The following is a 17,366-nucleotide window of genomic DNA, read 5'->3' on the forward strand; positions in this document are numbered from 1 at the left end:
TCTCTTATTAGCTTTTGCTTGTTTGTAAAGCTTTTGATTTCTCCATTGGATCTGAATGAGATCCTTGCTGGGTAGAGTAATCTTGGTTGTAGGTTCTTCCCTTTCATCACTTTAAGTATATCATGCCGCTCCCTTCTGGCTTGTAGAGTTTCTGCTGAGAAATCAGCTGTTAACCTTATGGGAGTTCCCTTGTATGTTGTTTGTCGTTTTTCGCTTGCTGCTTTCAATCATTTTTCTTTGTCTTTAATTTTTGCCAATTTGCTTAGTATGTGTCTTGGCGTGTTTCTCCTTGGGTTTATCCTGTATGGGACTCTCTATGCTTCCTGGATTTGGGTGGCTCTTTCTTTTCCCATGTTAGGGAAGTTTTCGACTATAATCACTTCAAATATTTTCTCGGGTCCTTTCTCTCTCTCTTCTCCTTCTGGGACCCCTATAATGCGAATGTTGTTTTGTTTAATGTTGTCCCAGAGGTCTCTTAGGCTGTCTTCATTTCTTTTCATTATTTTTTTCTTTATTCTGTTCCACAGCAGTGAATCCCACGATTCTGTCGTCCAGGTCACTTCTCTGTTCTTCTGCCTCGGTTATTCTGCTATTGATTACTTGTAGTTTAGTTTTCATTTCAGTTATTGTATTGTTCATCTCTGTTTGTTTGTTCTTTAATTCTTCTAGATCTTTGTTAAATATTTCTTGCATCTTTTCGATCTTTGTTTCCATTCTTTTACTGAGGTCCTGGATCATCTTCACTATCATTATTATGATTTGTTTTTCTGGAAGATTGCCTATCTCCATTTCATTTAGTTGTTTTTCTGTGGTTTTATCTTCTTCCTTCATCTGGTACATAGCCCTTTGCGTTTTCATCTTGTCTATCTTTCTGTGAACGTGGTTTTTGTTCCACAGGCTGCAGGATTGTAGTTCTTCTTTTATTTATTTATTTATTTATTTTTGGCTGTGTTGGGTCTTTGTTTCTGTGCGCGGGCTTTCTCTAGTTGCAGCACGCGGGGGCCACTCTTCATCACGGTGCACGGGCCTCTCACTATCGTGGCCTCTCTTGTTGCGGAGCACAGGCTTCAGACGCACAGGCTCAGTAGTTGTGGCTCGCAGGCCTAGTTGCTCTGCGGCATGTGGAATCTTCCCAGACCAGGGCTCGAACCCATGTCCCCTGCATTAGCAGGCAGATTCTCAACCACTGCGCCACCAGGGAAGCCCCTGTAGTTCTTCTTGCTTCTGCTGTCTACCCTCTGGTGGATGAGGCTATCTAAGAGGCTTGTAGAAGTTTCCTGATGGCATGGACTGGTGGTGGGTAGAGCGGGCTGTTGCTCTGGTTGGCAGAGCTCAGTAAAACGTTAATCCTCTTGTCTGCTGATGGGTGGGGCTGGATTCCCTCCCTCTTGGTTGTTTGGCCTGAGGCAACCCAACACAGGAGCCTACCTGGGCTCTTTGGTGGGGCCAATGGCAGACTCTGGGAGGGCTCACACCAAGGAGTACTTCCCAGAACTTCTGCTGCCAGTGTCTTTGTCCCTTGGTGAGCCACAGCTGCCCCCCACCTCTGCTGGAGACCTTCCAACACTAGCAGGTAGGTCTGGTTCAGTCTCCTATGGGGTCACTGTTCCTTCCCCTGGGTCCCGATATACACACTACTTTGTGTGTGCCCTCCAGGAGTGGAGTCTCTGTGTCCCTCAGTCCTGCCGAAGTCCTGCAGTCAAATCCTGCTAGCCTTCAAAGTGTGATTCTGTAGGAATTCCTCCTCCCATTGCCAGACCCCCATGTTTGGAAGCCTGACGTGGGGCTCAGAGCCTTCCTTCCAGTGGGTGGACTTCTGTGATATAAGTATTCTCCAGTTTGTGAGTCACCCACCCAGCAGTTATTTAATTTGATTTTATTGTGATAGCTCCTCTCTACTGTCTGATTGTGGCTTCTCCTTTGTCTTTGGATGTGGGGTATCTTTTTTGGTGAGTTCCAGTGTCTTCCTGTCAATGATTGTTCAGCAGTTAGTTGTGATTCCAGTGTTTTTGAAAGAGGTAGTGAGAGCATGTCCTTCTACTCTGCTATCTTGAACCAATCTGAAATATTCATAATTTATTATTGTATTCTCAGTGTCTGACACATAGTAGATGTCCAATAAGCTTAAAAAAAAGAGAGTATTATTTCACTTGACTTTGACAACAGTGTGAAATAGGTATTATCTTCATTTTTACAAATTCAGAAATTGAGGTTCAGGAAAGTTCAATAATCTGATGAGCCACAGTGCTGATAAACAGTGGATATTTGTACCCCAGAGCTCCTGCATGTGACTTTTCTCTCACTTGGTTTCTCATCCTCCTCTCCAGAAGAGTAACCTGGATTTCTTACATGGCAGCTCAAGGGTCCTTGAAAGTGCAAGATGTCTGAGATGTTCCAAAACGTCACTTCCTCAACATTCAGTTGGTCAGAGCAATAGAAAACCCAACAGAGATTCACAGGGCGATGGTGTAAGCTCCACCTTTGCATGGAGGGGTGGCGTGTGCAAGCAGAGTGAGAGATTGCTGGAAATTGTCTTTGGAGACTAGCTACCACAGGGAGTCACCATCTCTATAGGGTCCGAGTTTCCTAGTACTGTGGTTCCTTCTGTAATAATTCTCCCACCTCAGAACATCTTTCTCTGAGATTTGAAAGGCGTTAAAAGTAAAGCTGTAACCTGCTGGAACATTCCCATTAAAAGAAGTGATCTGGGTTTGATTTTTACAAATAAGTAGACCTGTAAAAATCTTAAAATGGCCTCTTATTCCAGAAAGAGGCAACTATGGTTGTCAGCAGACTTCCCAAGGAACTGGTGCTTTCGTCTTGCTTGGGAATGCTTCTGTCTCTGAAGGAGAGGCCTTGGATTAGTGCTACTATCCTGGGATTCTCACAGCTAGAATCCTTGCCTGCAAGGTAAATAAAGTCCCTCAAACTGCAAAGCTGAGATAGTTGCCTCTTCCTTCCAAAGGGGAAGCAAGCAATTTCAGGAAGAGGTGGGAAGACATTTCCCCTCAAAGCATTCTTTTGGCTCCCTTCCACAAGACACTCAGCAACTTCAGAATTTTACAATCAAATAATGTCTTTTTAGCATGTAATCATCTGTTACGGGGAGCTGGGCTTTTATAGTTGTGTTAATTACTCAGGTTGGAAGTAAGACCACTTTAAAGAAAATCTTCTGAATTTACTGGGGTGATATTTGAAGCAATTCCTTTGAAAGTGGGAAATGTAACAGGGAGGCTTGCGGATGTTTTTTTCCCTGTTGCTGTCAGGGAAGAAAGTTGGAGGAATGCCTCTTTAGGGACCGAAAAGGAGCAGTCCACACGAGAACACGGAAAACCATAGAAGAATTGAGTTTAGTTCAGCTTCTGTCAGCTAATTGTATTTCGGTGAGTAATTAATTATTCAACACAGTGGGTGTTTTCAACAGTCTCTCCCTCCCCCCGTGTGTGTTTCTTTCTCAAGTTGTCCTGGTTAAAAAAGAATCTGGCAAAAGCAGCTGAGCGAAGCATCCTTTCAGAAAACACAAAATAAATCTAAAATAACAGAACCAGGCTCAGTTTGAAATTTGCCTGTGTCAGTTCCTCAGAGACGCAGTGGGCATGGCTGTCTTTTCTGTCGGCTCCCTTGATCCTGTATTCAAAAGTAGCTGGAAAGGTGTTATGACCTTGATGAGGGAAAATAGAGTCCCCAAAAAGACCTAGCCCCAAGTTGGCAAGCACTGCTTCTGAAATATGCATCATTTCAAGAGCAAACGAGTCCTCTCAATTTCAAAACAAGCAGGCTGGGATTTAGATACTACATTCTCCATAGCTTTGCTCTGATGTGGTTCACTTTGCAGTGAAGTTACAAATAGGGCTCTAGACCACCAGGTACTGGAGGTCTCAGGAGGATTTGGCTAACCTGCTGTCCCATTTACTATTGCTCTGTAGTGATCAAGCCCAAACTAATTAATTTAAAATAACAACCATTTTTTTATGCCCCCAAATCCTTTGGGTTGGCAATTCAGTAAGGATATAGTGGGGATAGATTGCTTTGCTTTGTGGTGGCTGGGCCTTCAGCTGGGAAAACGCAAATGGCTGAGAGCTAAAGTCCATTTCCAAAGATGGCTTCTTGACTCACACGTCTGGATGTTGGTGCTGGTTGTTGGCTGGAACCTTTGCTGGGTATCTTAAGTGGAGCATCTGTGTATGGTCTTTCCATGGGGCTTGGCCTCCTCACAGCATGGAGGCTTTTGGGTGGTTGGACTGCTTACAGGGTAGCTCAGAGCTTTAAATGTGAAAGTCTGCATGAACAAGGCAGAACGTGCAGTGCCTTTTATGATCTAGCCTCAGAAGTCAGAGTGTCACTGCTGCCATTCTCCATTCGCCAAAGCAGTCATAGATCACAGATTTGAGGGGAGGGGACATAAGTGCCACTTCTTGATGAGTTAGTGGTTAGGTCACACTGTAGAAGAGCATGTTGAAGAGAGATTATCGTGGCCATTTTGGGAAATACAATCTTCCATTTCCCTGATTCGATTAGTACAGGGCTTAGGACTGAGTGTTGTGACTTGCCTTGAGGATTAAATCCACCTACCAGTTACTCAGATTTATACTATACTCTGTACAAGATAATTGACCAAAAAGCTCACGTCTCATGGACATGGAAGATTGTATATATCTTCTCACAAAAGGGGCAAAGGACACAGCCATTGAGTTTTGGGGGGGTTTGTTACACATCTATGGCTGGATGATACAGGTTATAAAATCAGTGTACATTGTTCAATTTAATTTTCATGTATATATCAAATAACCACTTAGAATATATAATTTTTAAATAGTATTACTTAAATGTTGACACAGTTGTGTGTATATATGTGTATGTATGTGTAGAAAAATCTAGAAGTAAATCTAACAAGAGACATGCAATACCTTTATGAAGAAAAATATAAAAATTTGTTGAAATATATGTAGAAGATCTTGTAATGAAGCAATAACAAATTTTTATAGATAAGAGTTTCAATATAGTTAATATGTTGGTTTTCCTCACATTGGTCTACAAATGTATTCCAATAAAAATCCCAATAGGGATTTTTGTTTGTTTGGTTGGGGTTTGTTTTGTCTTGTTTCATTTTTGTTTCGGTAGCTTAATTCCCCTTTGCTTAAGTTAGCCCCTGGGTTTCTGTCACTTGCCACCAGAGAACCCTAACTCATAAAATGGGTTAATGTACATCATCCATTCTCCCTTTCTTCAACTCTACCCTGCTGATGGGGATGATTTTTCAATATAGGCACAAATAGCGTGTGAGAATTAAATGGATATGATTTTTCACCATTCCCCTTGACAAGATGTGTTCAAAAGTTAAAAACAAGATTTCATCAGTATCTCTAAGGTTACTAACAGTATAATGGAAGTCCTCCAAAATGACTTTTTTCACCTCACAATTATTCATCAATCATTCATTCTTATTCTCCAATTAGTTATTGAGTGTCAGTTGTGAGCGACATGCTGTGATAGGTGCTAGAGATAAAATGGGAGGACAACAGCAACAACAAACATGATTCCAGCCCTTATGGAGTTGGTGTTCTAGGTAGGTAGGGAGGCAGATATAGAAATAATTGCACAAAATACTTCTAGATTGTAGCAACTAATATGATGGAGACTAAATGAACGCTATTTATCTCATTAGATGCAACCACATGGACAAGATGCTGGAAATTTTCAATGTAAGCCTCTGTACTTTACAGTTTTAGAAGAATATAGGGTTATTTTTGTAAACATTTACCTTCCAACAGAATTCGCAATATTTGGAATCAGACTGTTATATATTGATTTTTATGGCTTCAATATCACAACAAAACTTTGCCTTCACCCACCTATCATATTTCATTTCTTCTGCTTATTAATAGCCTTGATTTCTTGCATTAAATGACAATTAAGTAAAAAAATATCTGAGACTAACGTGATGAAAAGATAACTCAATTTTTGGGAGTAGATTAGATTTAGAGAGAGTAATTCAGGAAACATTGATTTAATGATTTTAATGGAATATTATTCTTTGGAAAATGAAGGGAAAATTAAAAGGTAACTACTAATGTGATTTGTAAATAAATGTCATTATCAACTTGAATGAAAGTTTAAGGTATTTTGATGCTATTTTTTTTAACATCTTTATTGGAGTATAATTGCTTTACGTTGTTGTGTTAGTTTCTGCTGTATAACAAAGTAAATCAGCTATATGTATACATATATCCCCCTATCTCCTCCCTCTTGCATCTCCCTCCCACCTTCCCTATCCCACCCCACTAGGTGGTCACAAAGCACCGAGCTGATCTCCCTGTGCTATGCAGCTGCTTCCCACTAGCTATCTATTTTACATTTGGTAGTGTATATATGTCCATGCCACTCTCTCACTTCTTCTCAGCTTACCCTTCCCCCTCCCTGTGTCCTCAAGTCCATTCTCTACATCTCCGTGTTTATTCCTATCCTGGCTCTAGGTTCGTCAGAACCATTTTTTTTTATGATTCCATATATATGTGTTAGCATATGGTATTTGTTTTTCTCTTTCTGACTTACTTCACTCTGTATGACAGACTCTTAAGTCCATCCACCTCACTACAAGTAACTCAATTTCATTTCTTTTTATGGCTGAGTAATGTTCCGTTGTATATATGTGCCGCATCTTCGTTATCCGTTCATCTGTCGATGGACACTTAGGTTGCTTCCATGTCCTGGCTATTGTAAATAGTGCTGCAATGAACATTGTGGTACGTGACTCTTTTGGAATTATGGTTTTCTCAGGGTGTATGCCCAGTAGTGGGATTGTTGGGTCATATGGTAGTTTTATTTTTAGTTTTTTAAGGAACCTCCATACTGTTCTCCATAGTGGCTGTATCAATTTACATTCCCACCAAAAGTGAAAGAGGGTTCCCTTTTCTCCACACCCTCTCTGAGGCTATTTTTTAGAAAACTAACTTCCCCATCTATTATAACTCAGCCCTGTCTGAATTCCACATCATCCCCCACCACTTTCTGTGGTGAATTCCAGACAGCTTTAGAAAATTCTTATTGCTTCCTGACCATAAAGAATACTTTTCTACCATAATTCAGAAAGAGACATGTACACAATGTTCATTGTGGCACTATTTACAATAGCCAGGACATGGAAGCAAACTAAGTGTCCATCGACAGATGAATGGATAAAGAAGATGTGGCACATATATACAATGGAATATTACTCAGCCATAAAAGGGAACAAAATTGAGTTATTTGTAGTGAGGTGGATGGACCTAGAGTCTGTCATACAGAGTGAAGTAAGTCAGAGGAGAAAAACAAATACCGTATGCTAACACATATATATGGAATCATAAAAAAATATGGTTCTGATGAACTTAGGGGCCAAACAGTAATAAAGATGCAGACGTAGAGAATGGACTTGAGGACACGGGGAGGGGGAAGGGTAAGCTGGGAAGAAGTGAGAGAGTGGCATGGACATATATACACTACCAAACATAAAATAGATAGCTAGTGGGAAGCAGCCACATAGCACAGGGAGATCAGCTCGGTGCTTTGTGACCACCTAGAGGGGTGGGATAGGGAGGGTGGGAGGGAGACACAAGAGGGAGGGGATGTGGGGATATATGTATACATATAGCTGATTCACTTTGTTATACAGTAGAAACTAACACAACATTGTAAAGCAATTATATTCCAATAAAGACGTTAAAAAAAAGAATACTTTTTGCTTTGTCTTTGGTTCTTCCTTCACCAACAGCTTTCTTCATAGAATGTCATTTCTTTCTTTTGCCATTTAAGAATGGATTATTTTAGTTAATTTGGCAGTAATTTTTCAGAAACCCTAGTTACCTAGGTCAGAATTTGGTTCCTTCAACCAGGCTGTGTGTCCTTATATAATTTAAATCATCCCAAAGGAGCTGCTGGCTGAGATTACAGCAACATCCAGAAGGTTGGAGGAGCATAGATCAGTCTGTGTAACTCTGGAACCACATGTGTTCAGACTTCTAAAGATCGCTTGAAGTATTTGAAGCAGCTGAATAGTAGTCTCTCAGCTTTGTTTCCCTCTTGTTTCAGTGTTTCTGTACTACTGAGGTCTTCACCGTCTATGTCTTATATTTAATAAGCCAATATCTACTGCACCCCATTCTAGGCCTTGTGCTAACGGTTGGGGGCACAAGGTTGTTTCAGATTGGGTTCCCTGGGAAAAAGACTCTGAAGCAGATATTAGAATGCAAGAGGTGTATTTGGGAGTGTTCTTAGAATCAGCATCTGTGGAAGGGGAAGGAAGGAGCTGGATGGGGTAGATGGAGAGGTTGGACTGCGATGCAGTCTCAGTGGAGACCACAGCCAACCATACAAGGAGCTCTGAAGAATGACCCTTCAGAGTTGCCTTCTGCTGGTGCAGGAAGGCTAGGCCTTTACACATCTGTATCACCGTTGGTCACCCCTGGTAAGGGGTGCAGCTTTGGGCAAGGCATCTCTTTTCAGTTTTTAGTTCCATATAATCCCCAAAGTGGCTGGCAGCAGAGGGCTCTCTACCAGTAGCTTTCCCAGAAACTGCGGTTACTGAAGGGAAATCCGGGCAGGACATCACAGCATCCAACACAGATGGCAGACAGAGAGTTAAGTGTCTACTAGGAGTGACAGTTGAATAGACATCTAACTCCAATATTGTGTGATAAAGACTCCTAAGAGTAAGTGTCTCGTAGGAGGCAAAGTTAATGTAGCCTAGGGAAAGTTTTAGGAAGCAGTAGCATCCAAGTTCTGAGAAATTATTGGGAATTAGAGGGACAAAGATGAGGTGGTGATAAGGGGGAAGACTGAGAAGCCAGCAGGCAAGAACAGAAGGAATGCTTTTTTTTTCAATTTAATTTTATTTTTTAAATATACATCAGGTTGTTATTGGTTATCTATTTTGTACATATTAGTGTATGTATGTCAATCCCAATCTCCGAATTCATCACAGCACCACCACCACCACCCCCGCTTTCCCCACTTGGTGTCCATACGTTTGTTCTCTACATCTGTATCTCTATTTCTGCCTTGCAAACCGGTTCATCTGTACTATTTTTTTAGATTCCACATATATGCGTTAATATACGATATTTGTTTTTCTCTTTCTGACTTACTTCACTCTGTATGACAGACTCTAAGTCCATCCACGTCTCTACAAATGACCCAATTTCATTTCCTTATATGGCTCAGTAATATTCCGTTTTATATATGTACCACATCTTCTTTATCCATTCGTCTGTTGATGGGCATTTAGGTTGATTCCATGACCTGGCTATGGTAAATAGTGCTGCAGTGAACATCGGGGTGCATGTGTCTTTTTGAATTATGGTTTTCTCAGGGTATATGCCCAGTAGTGGGATTGCTGGGTCATATGGTAATTCTGTTTTTAGTTTTCTAAGGACCCTCCATAGTGGATGTATCAATTTACATTCCCATCAACAGTGCAAGAGGGTTCCCTTTTTACCACACCCTCTCCAGCATTTGTTGTTTGTAGATTTTCTGATGATGCCCATTCTAACTGGTGTGAGATGATACCTCACTGGAGTCTTGATTTACATTTCTCTAATAATTAGTGACGTTGAGCAGCTTTCCATATGCCTCTTGGCCATCTGCATGTCTTCTTTGGAGAAATGTCTGTTTACGTCTTCTGCCCATTTTTGGATTGGGTTCTTTGTTTTTTTGATATTGAGCTGTATGAGCTGCTTGTATATTTTGGAGATTAATCCTTTGTTCGTTGATTCATTTGCAAATATTTTCCCCCATTCTGAGGGTTGTCTTTTCGTGTTGTTTATAGTTTCCTTTGTTGTGCAAAAGCATTAAGTTTCATTAGGTCCCACTTGTTTATTTTTGTTTTTATTTCCATTTCTCTAGGAAGTGGGTCAAAAAAGATCTTGCTGTGATTTATATCAAAGAGTGTTCTTCCTATGTTTTCCTCTAAGAGTTTTATAGTGTCTGATCTTACATTTAGTTCTTTAATCTCTTTTGAGTTTATTTTTGTGTACAGTGTTAGGAGTGTTCTAATTTCATTCTTTTACATGTAGCTCTCCAGTTTTCCCAGCACCAATTATTGAAGAGACTGTCTTTTCTCCATTGTATATCCTTGCCTCCTTTGTCATAGATTAGTTGATCATAGGTGTGTGGATTTATCTCTGGGCTTTCTATCCGGTTCCATTGATCTATATTTCTGTTTTTGTGCCAGTAGCATATTGTCTTGATTACTGTAGTTTTGTAGTATAGTCTGAAGTCAGGGAGTCTGATTCCTCCAGCTCCGTTTTTCTTTCTCAAGATTGCTTTGGCTATTCGGGGTCTTTTGTGTCTCAATACAAATTTTAAGATTTTTTGTTCTAGTTCTGCAAAAACTGCCATTGGTAGTAATTTGATAGGGATTGCATTGATTCTGTAGATTGCTTTGGATAGTATAGCCATTTTCATGTTATTGATTCTTCCAGTCCAAGAACATGGTATATCTCTCCATGTGTTTGTGTCATCTTTGATTTCTTTCATCAGTGTCTTATAGTTTTCTGAGTACAGGTTTTTTACCTCCTTAGGTAGGTTTATATCTAGGTATTTTATTCTTTTTGTTGCAGTGGTGAATGGGATTGTTTCCTTAATTTCTGTTTCTGATCTTTCATTGTTAGTGTATAGGAGTGCCAGAGAATTCTGTGCATTAATTTTGTATCCTGCAACTTTACCAAATTCGTTGATTAGCTCCAGTAGTTTTCTGATGGCATGCTTAGGATTCTCTATGTGTAGTATCATGTCATCTGCAAACAGGGACAGTTTTACTTCTTCTTTTCCAATTTGTATTCCTTTTATTTCTTTTTTTTTTCTCTGATTACCATGGCTAGGACTTCCAAAACTATGTCGAATAATAGTGATGAGAGTGAACATCCTTGTCTCGTTCCTGATCTTAGAGGAAATGTTTTCAGTTTTTCACCGTTGAGAATGATGTCTGCTGTGGGTTTGTCGTATATGGCCTTTATTTTGTTGAAGTAGGTTCCCTCTATGCCCACTTTCTGGAGAGTTTTTTTAAAATCATAAATGGGTGCTGAATTTTGTCAAAAGATTTTTCTGCAACTATTGAGATGATTGTATAGTTTTTATTCTTCAATTTGTTAATGTGGTGTATCACATTGATTGATTTGTGTATATGGAAGAAACCTTGCATTCCTGGGATAAATCCCACTTGATCATGGTGTATGATCCTTTTAATGTGTTGTTGGATTCTGTTTGCCAGTATTTTGTAAAGGATTTTGCATCTATATTCATCAGTGATATTGGTAAGTAATTTTCTTTTTTTGTAGTACCTTTGTCTGGTTTTGGTATCAGGGTGATGGTGGCCTCATAGAAGTCTGGGAGTATTCCTTCCTCTGCAATTTTTTGAGAGTTTGAGAAGGATGGATGTTAGGTCTCCTCTAAATGTTTGATAGAATTCACCTGTGAAGCCATCTAGTCCTGGACTTTCGTTTGTTGGAAGATTTTAAATCACAGTTTAAATTTCATTACTTGTGATTGGTCTGTTCATATTTCTATTTCTTCCTGGTTCAATCTTGGAAGGTTATACCTTTCTAAGAATTTGTCCATTTCTTCCAGGTTGTCCATTTTATTGGCATAGAGTTGCTTGTAGTAGTCTCTTCTGATGCTTTGTTTTTCTTCCATGTCCATTGTAACTTCTCCTTTTTCATTTCTAATTTTATTGATTTGAGTCCTCTCCCTCTTTTTCTTGATGAGTCTGGCTAAAGGTTTATCAATTTTGTTTATCTTCTCAAAGAACACAAAACAAAGCAAACAATAGCAAAGATCAATAGTTTTATTGATCTTTGCTATTGTTTTCTTTGTTTCTATTCATTTATTTGTGCTCTGATCTTTATCATTTCTTTCCTTCTACTAAGTTTGGGTTTTGTTTGTTCTTCTTTCTCTAGTTCCTCTAGTTGTAAGGTTAGATTGTTTATTTGAGATTTTTCTTGTCTCTTGAGGTAGGATTGTATTGCTATAAACATCCCTCTTAGAACTGCTTTTGCTGCATCCCATAGGTTTTGGATCATCGTGTTTTCGTTGTCATTTGTCTCTAGGTATTTTTTGATGTTCTCAATTTCTTCAGTGATCTCTTGGTTGTTTAGTAATGTTTTGCTTAACCTTCATGTGTTGGTGTTTTTTACGTTTTTTCCCCTGTAATCGATTTCATAGTGTTGTGGTCAGAAAAGATTGTTGATATGATTTCAGCTTTCTTAAATTTACCAAGGCTTGATTTGTGACCCAAGATGTGATCTATCCTGGAGAATGTTCCATATGCACTTGAGAAGAAAGTGTAATCTGCTGTTTTCCGTTGGAATGTCCTATAAATATCAATTAAGTCTATCTGGTCTACTGTGTCATTTAAAGCTTGTGTTTCCTTATTAATTTTCTGTCTGGATGATCTGCGCATTGGTGTAAGTTAGGTGGTAAGGTCCCCCACTATTATTGTGTTACTCTCGTTTTCCTCTTTTATAGCTGTTAGCATTTGCCTTATGTATTGAGGTCTCCTATGTTGGGTACACATATATTTATAATTGTTATATCTTCTTCTTGGGTTGATTCCTTGATCATTATGTAGTGTCCTACCTTGTCTCTTGTAACATTCTTTATTTTAAAGTCCATTTTGTCTGATATGACTATTGCTACTCCAGCTTTCTTTTGATTTCCATTTGCATGAAATATCTTTTTCCATCCCCTCAGTTTCAGTCTGTATGTGTCCCTAGGTCTGAGGTGGGTCACTTGTAGACAGCATATATGTGGGTCTTGTTTTTGTATCCATTCAGTGAGCCTCTGTCTTTTTGTTGGCGCATTTAATCCATTCACGTTTAAGGTAATTACCGATATGTATGTTCCTATTACTGTTAATTGTTTTGGGTTTGTTTTTGTAGGTCCTTTTCTTCTCTTGTGTTTCCCACTTAGAGAAGTTCCTTTAGCATTTGTTGTAGAGCTGGTTTGGTGGTGCTGAATTCTCTTAGCTTTTGCTTGTTTGTAAAGCTTTTGATTTCTCCATTGAATCTGAATGAGATCCTTGCAGGGTACGGTAATCTTGGTTGCAGGTTCTTCCCTTTCATCCCTTTAAATATATCGCACCACTCCCTTCTGGCTCATAGAGTTTCTGCTGAGAAATCAGCTGTTAACCTTATGGGAGTTCCCTTGTATGTTATTTGTCTTTTTTCCGTTGTTGCTTTTAATAATTTTTCTTTGTCTTTAATTTTTGTCAATTTGATTACTGTGTGTCTCGGCATGTTTCGCCTTGGGTTTATCCTGCCTCGGACTCTCTGCATTTCCTGGAGTTGGGTTGCTATTTCCTTTCCCATGTTAGGGAAGTTTTCGACTGTAATCTCTTCAAATATTTTCTTGGGTCCTTTCTCTCTCTCTTCTCCTTCTTGGACCCCTATAATGTGAATGTTGGTGTGTTTAATGTTGTCCCAGGGGTCTCTTAGGCTGTTTACATTTTTTTTTTCATTCTTTTTTCTTTATTCTGTTCTGTGGCAGTGAATTCCACCATTCTGTCTTCCAGGTCACTTATCCGTTCTTCCGCCTCAGTTATTCTGCTATTGATTCCTTCTATTGTATTTCAGTTCAATTACTGTATTGTTCATCTCTGTGTGTTTGTTCTTTAATTCTTCTAGGTCTTTGTTAAACATTTCTTGCATCTGCTCGATCTTTGACTCCATTCTTTTTCGAGGTCCTGGATCATCTTCACTATCATTCTTCCAAATTCTTTTTCTGAAAGGTTGCATACCTCCACTTCATTTAGTTGTTTTTCTGGGGTTTTATCTTGTTCCTTCATCTTGTACATAGTCCTCTGCCTTTTCATTTTGTCTGTCTGTTTGTGAATGTGATCTTCTTTCCACAGGCTGCAGGATTTTAGTTCTTCTTGCTTCTGATGTCTGTCTGCCCTCTGGTGGATTAGGCTACCTAAGAGACTTGCTCAAGCTTCCTGATGGATGGGACTGGTAGTGGGTAGAGCTGGGTGTTGCTCTGGTGGGCAGAGCTCAGTAAAACTTTAATCTGCTTGTCTGCTGCTGGATGGGGCTGAGTTCCCTCCCTTTTGGTTTTTTGGCCTGAGGCAACCCAGCACTGGAGGCTACAGGCTCTTTGGTGGGTCTAATTGTGGACTCCAGGAGGGCTCATGCCAAGGAGTACTTCCCAGAATTTCTGCTGCCAGTGTTCCTGTCCCTGCGTTGAGGCACAGCCACCTCCTGCCTCTGCAGGATACCCTCCTACACTAGCAGGCAGGCCTGGCTCAGTTTCCCATGGTGTCACTGCTCCTTCCCTGTGGGTCCTGACACGCACACTACTTTGTGTGTGCCTTCCGTGAATGGAGCCTGTGGAGGCTCCTGCTAGCCTTCAAAGTCTGATTCTCTGGGAATTCCTCCTCCCATTGCCAGACCCCAGGTTGGGAAGCCCGATGTGGGGCTCAGAACCTTCTCTCCAGTGGGTGGACTTATGTGGTATAATGTTCTCCAGTTTGTGAGTCACCCACCCAGCAGTCATGGGACCTGATTTTATTGTGATCGTGCCCCTCCCACCATCTCACTTCGGCTTCTTCTTCGTCTTTGGACGTGGGGTATCTTTTTTGGTGAGTTTCAGGGTCTTCCTGTCGATGATTGTTCAGCAGTTAGTTGTGATTTGGGTGCTCTCGCATGAGGAAGTGAGCAAACGTCCTTCTATCAAGAAAAGAAGGAATGCTTATGGAACTACTTGTAGACCAAATTCTTGGAGCCAGGTTAGATATAGATATCCTAAAAAGAGTAAGGTATAAGTTGAGATTAGCAAGGAGAAAGAAGGGTGTGTGTGTGCGTGCGTGTGTGTGTGTGCACGCGTGCATTCGTGGTGAGAGCCAGGTGTTATAGATGGAAGAGCTTATGAGAAGACTGGGAAGGAGGAAGGGAGGGAGGGCAAGGAGAGCTGGAGGGAGGGAATGGAAGGGAAGGAGAAGAGAGGAGAGGAGAAAGCATTGGGGAATTGAAGTTTGGCTGGAGATTGGAGTTTGTGACTGAAGGTTCTTGTCTGCTCATCATCATGTTTGATGTCATCTGTTCTTTATTCCAGATACCTCACATTATTATTTATTCTCTGAAGGTTTATGGATGGCACACTTAGGTACAACTGAGTCTGAAATAGTTTCATGTTGACACCTTGTCACGTAACTACCATGTTGTATCAGTCAGATTTTGACATTGAATAAGGGATTTATTATTGAGTTGGATCTTATATAACTGTGGAAGCTGGTGGGACAAGCTGTGCAGGCTGTTGTCTCTGCATCTGGTACTTGGCTGGAAGTCTCTGTGGTTCATCCATATCTACAATCAGGAAGGAAGACTAGATGCGAATAACAGCAAGGACAAATGAAAGCCCATGAAGGTGAATTAGAACCCATGTCTGTCTCTCACCACCTTCAGTCTTAACAAAGTGGGTGACCTGCAGGAAAGCAGACTTCCAGATCTGCAGGAAAAGCTGGTGTCTGTCATCAAGGAGCTGCACACGCATCTGGCTCAGGACCTGGAAAAGCTGAAGGAGGAGAACCAGTCAAGCTGGAGGAGCTGCAGATGTGGGTGCTTCCCTGTGCCAGCCAGGTAGGTCAGAGGTCAGTGACAGTGTGTGTGAGCTGCCACAGTACCTGGGGCTCTACACTGGCCTTCAAGTAGTAGCCAATGTGATGGCTACTACTTCATTTCTGCCTTCCAAATCTTGTGTGAATTTCTTTAGTGGCCAATGCTAACCTGGAATCACATAGAGAAGGGAATTCTGGGAAACATTATTTTAGCTCCACTAAGTTGATACTATACAAGAGTACTACACATCATTTAAAAAAACTTAAGTGTAATGACATACAACATCATATTCGTTTTGGTGATTCGACATTTGTGTATATTATGAGATGATCATCACAGTAAGGCTAGTTACCGTCTGTAACATTTAAAGTTATTATAATATTTTTGACTATATTCTGTATTCTGTATATTATATCCCCATGACTTATTTATTTTATAGCTTCAAGTTTGTGCCTCTTAATCTGCTTCACTGATATCATTCATCCCCCCCTTCCTCCTCTCTGGCAACCACCAGTTTATTCTCTATATCTATGAATCTGGGTTTTGTTTTATTTGTTCATTTGTTTTGTTTCTTTATATTCCACATATAAGTGAGATCGTATGGTATTTGTCTTTCTCTGTCTGACTTATTTACCTTAGGATAACACCCTCTAGGTCCATCTATGTTGTCACAAATAGCAAGATTTCATTCTTTTATATGGCTGAATAATATTCCTGTGTGTGTGTGTTTGTGTGTGTATGTGTGTATTCCACATCTTCTTTATCCATTCATCTGTTGATGGACACTTAAGTTGCTTCTGTATCTTGGCTATTGTAAATAATGCTGCAGCAATTATAGGGGTGCGTACACCCTTTCAAATTAGTGTTTTTGTTTTCTTTGGGTACTCAGAAATGGAATTACTGGATCGTAGGGTAGTTCTATTTTTAATTTTTGAGGAACCTCTATACTGTTTTCCATAGTGGCTGCCCCAATTTACATTCCTACCAACAGTGAACAAGAATTACTTTTTCTCCACATCCTCACCAACACTTGTTATTTTTTGTCTTTTTAATAATGGCCATTCTAATAGGTGTGAGGTGATAACTCATTGTGGTTTTGATTGCATTTCCCTAATGATTAGTGAAGTCGAACATTTTTTTTATGTGCCTGTTGGGCATCTGTATGTCTTCTTTGGAAAAATGTTCAGGTCCTCTGCCCATTTCTTAATCAAATTGTTTTTTTAATATTAAATTGTATCAGTTCTTTATATAGAGATATAAGGATTTTGGATATTAACCCCTTATCAAATATATGATTTGCAGATATCTTCTCCCATTCAGTATGTTGCCTTTTCATTTTGTTATTGATTTCCTTTGCTGTACAAAGCTTTCAATTTGATGTAGTTCATTTGTTTATTTTTCCTTCTCTTGACCTTCCTGAGGAGACAAATCCAAAAAGATATCACTAATAATGATGTCTTTGAGCTTACTGCCTATGTTTTCTTCTAGGAGTTTTAGGGTTTCCCATCATATTCAAGTCTTTAGTCCATTTTGAGTTTATTTTTGTATATGGTGTGAGACAGTGGTCCAGATTCACTCTTTTGCATGTAACTGTACAATTTTCCCAATATCATTTATTTAGGAGACTGTCTTATCCCCATGGTATAGACCATAAGTGCCTGGGTTTATTTCTAGGTTCTCTATTCTGTTCCATTGATCTTTGTGTTTGTGCCAGACCATACTGTTTTGATTACTGTGACTCTGTAGTATAGTTTGAATTCAGGGAGCATGATCCCTTCAGTT

The sequence above is a fragment of the Eschrichtius robustus genome, chromosome 6 (assembly GCF_028021215.1).
Source record: "Eschrichtius robustus isolate mEscRob2 chromosome 6, mEscRob2.pri, whole genome shotgun sequence".
Lineage (NCBI taxonomy): Eukaryota > Metazoa > Chordata > Mammalia > Artiodactyla > Eschrichtiidae > Eschrichtius > Eschrichtius robustus.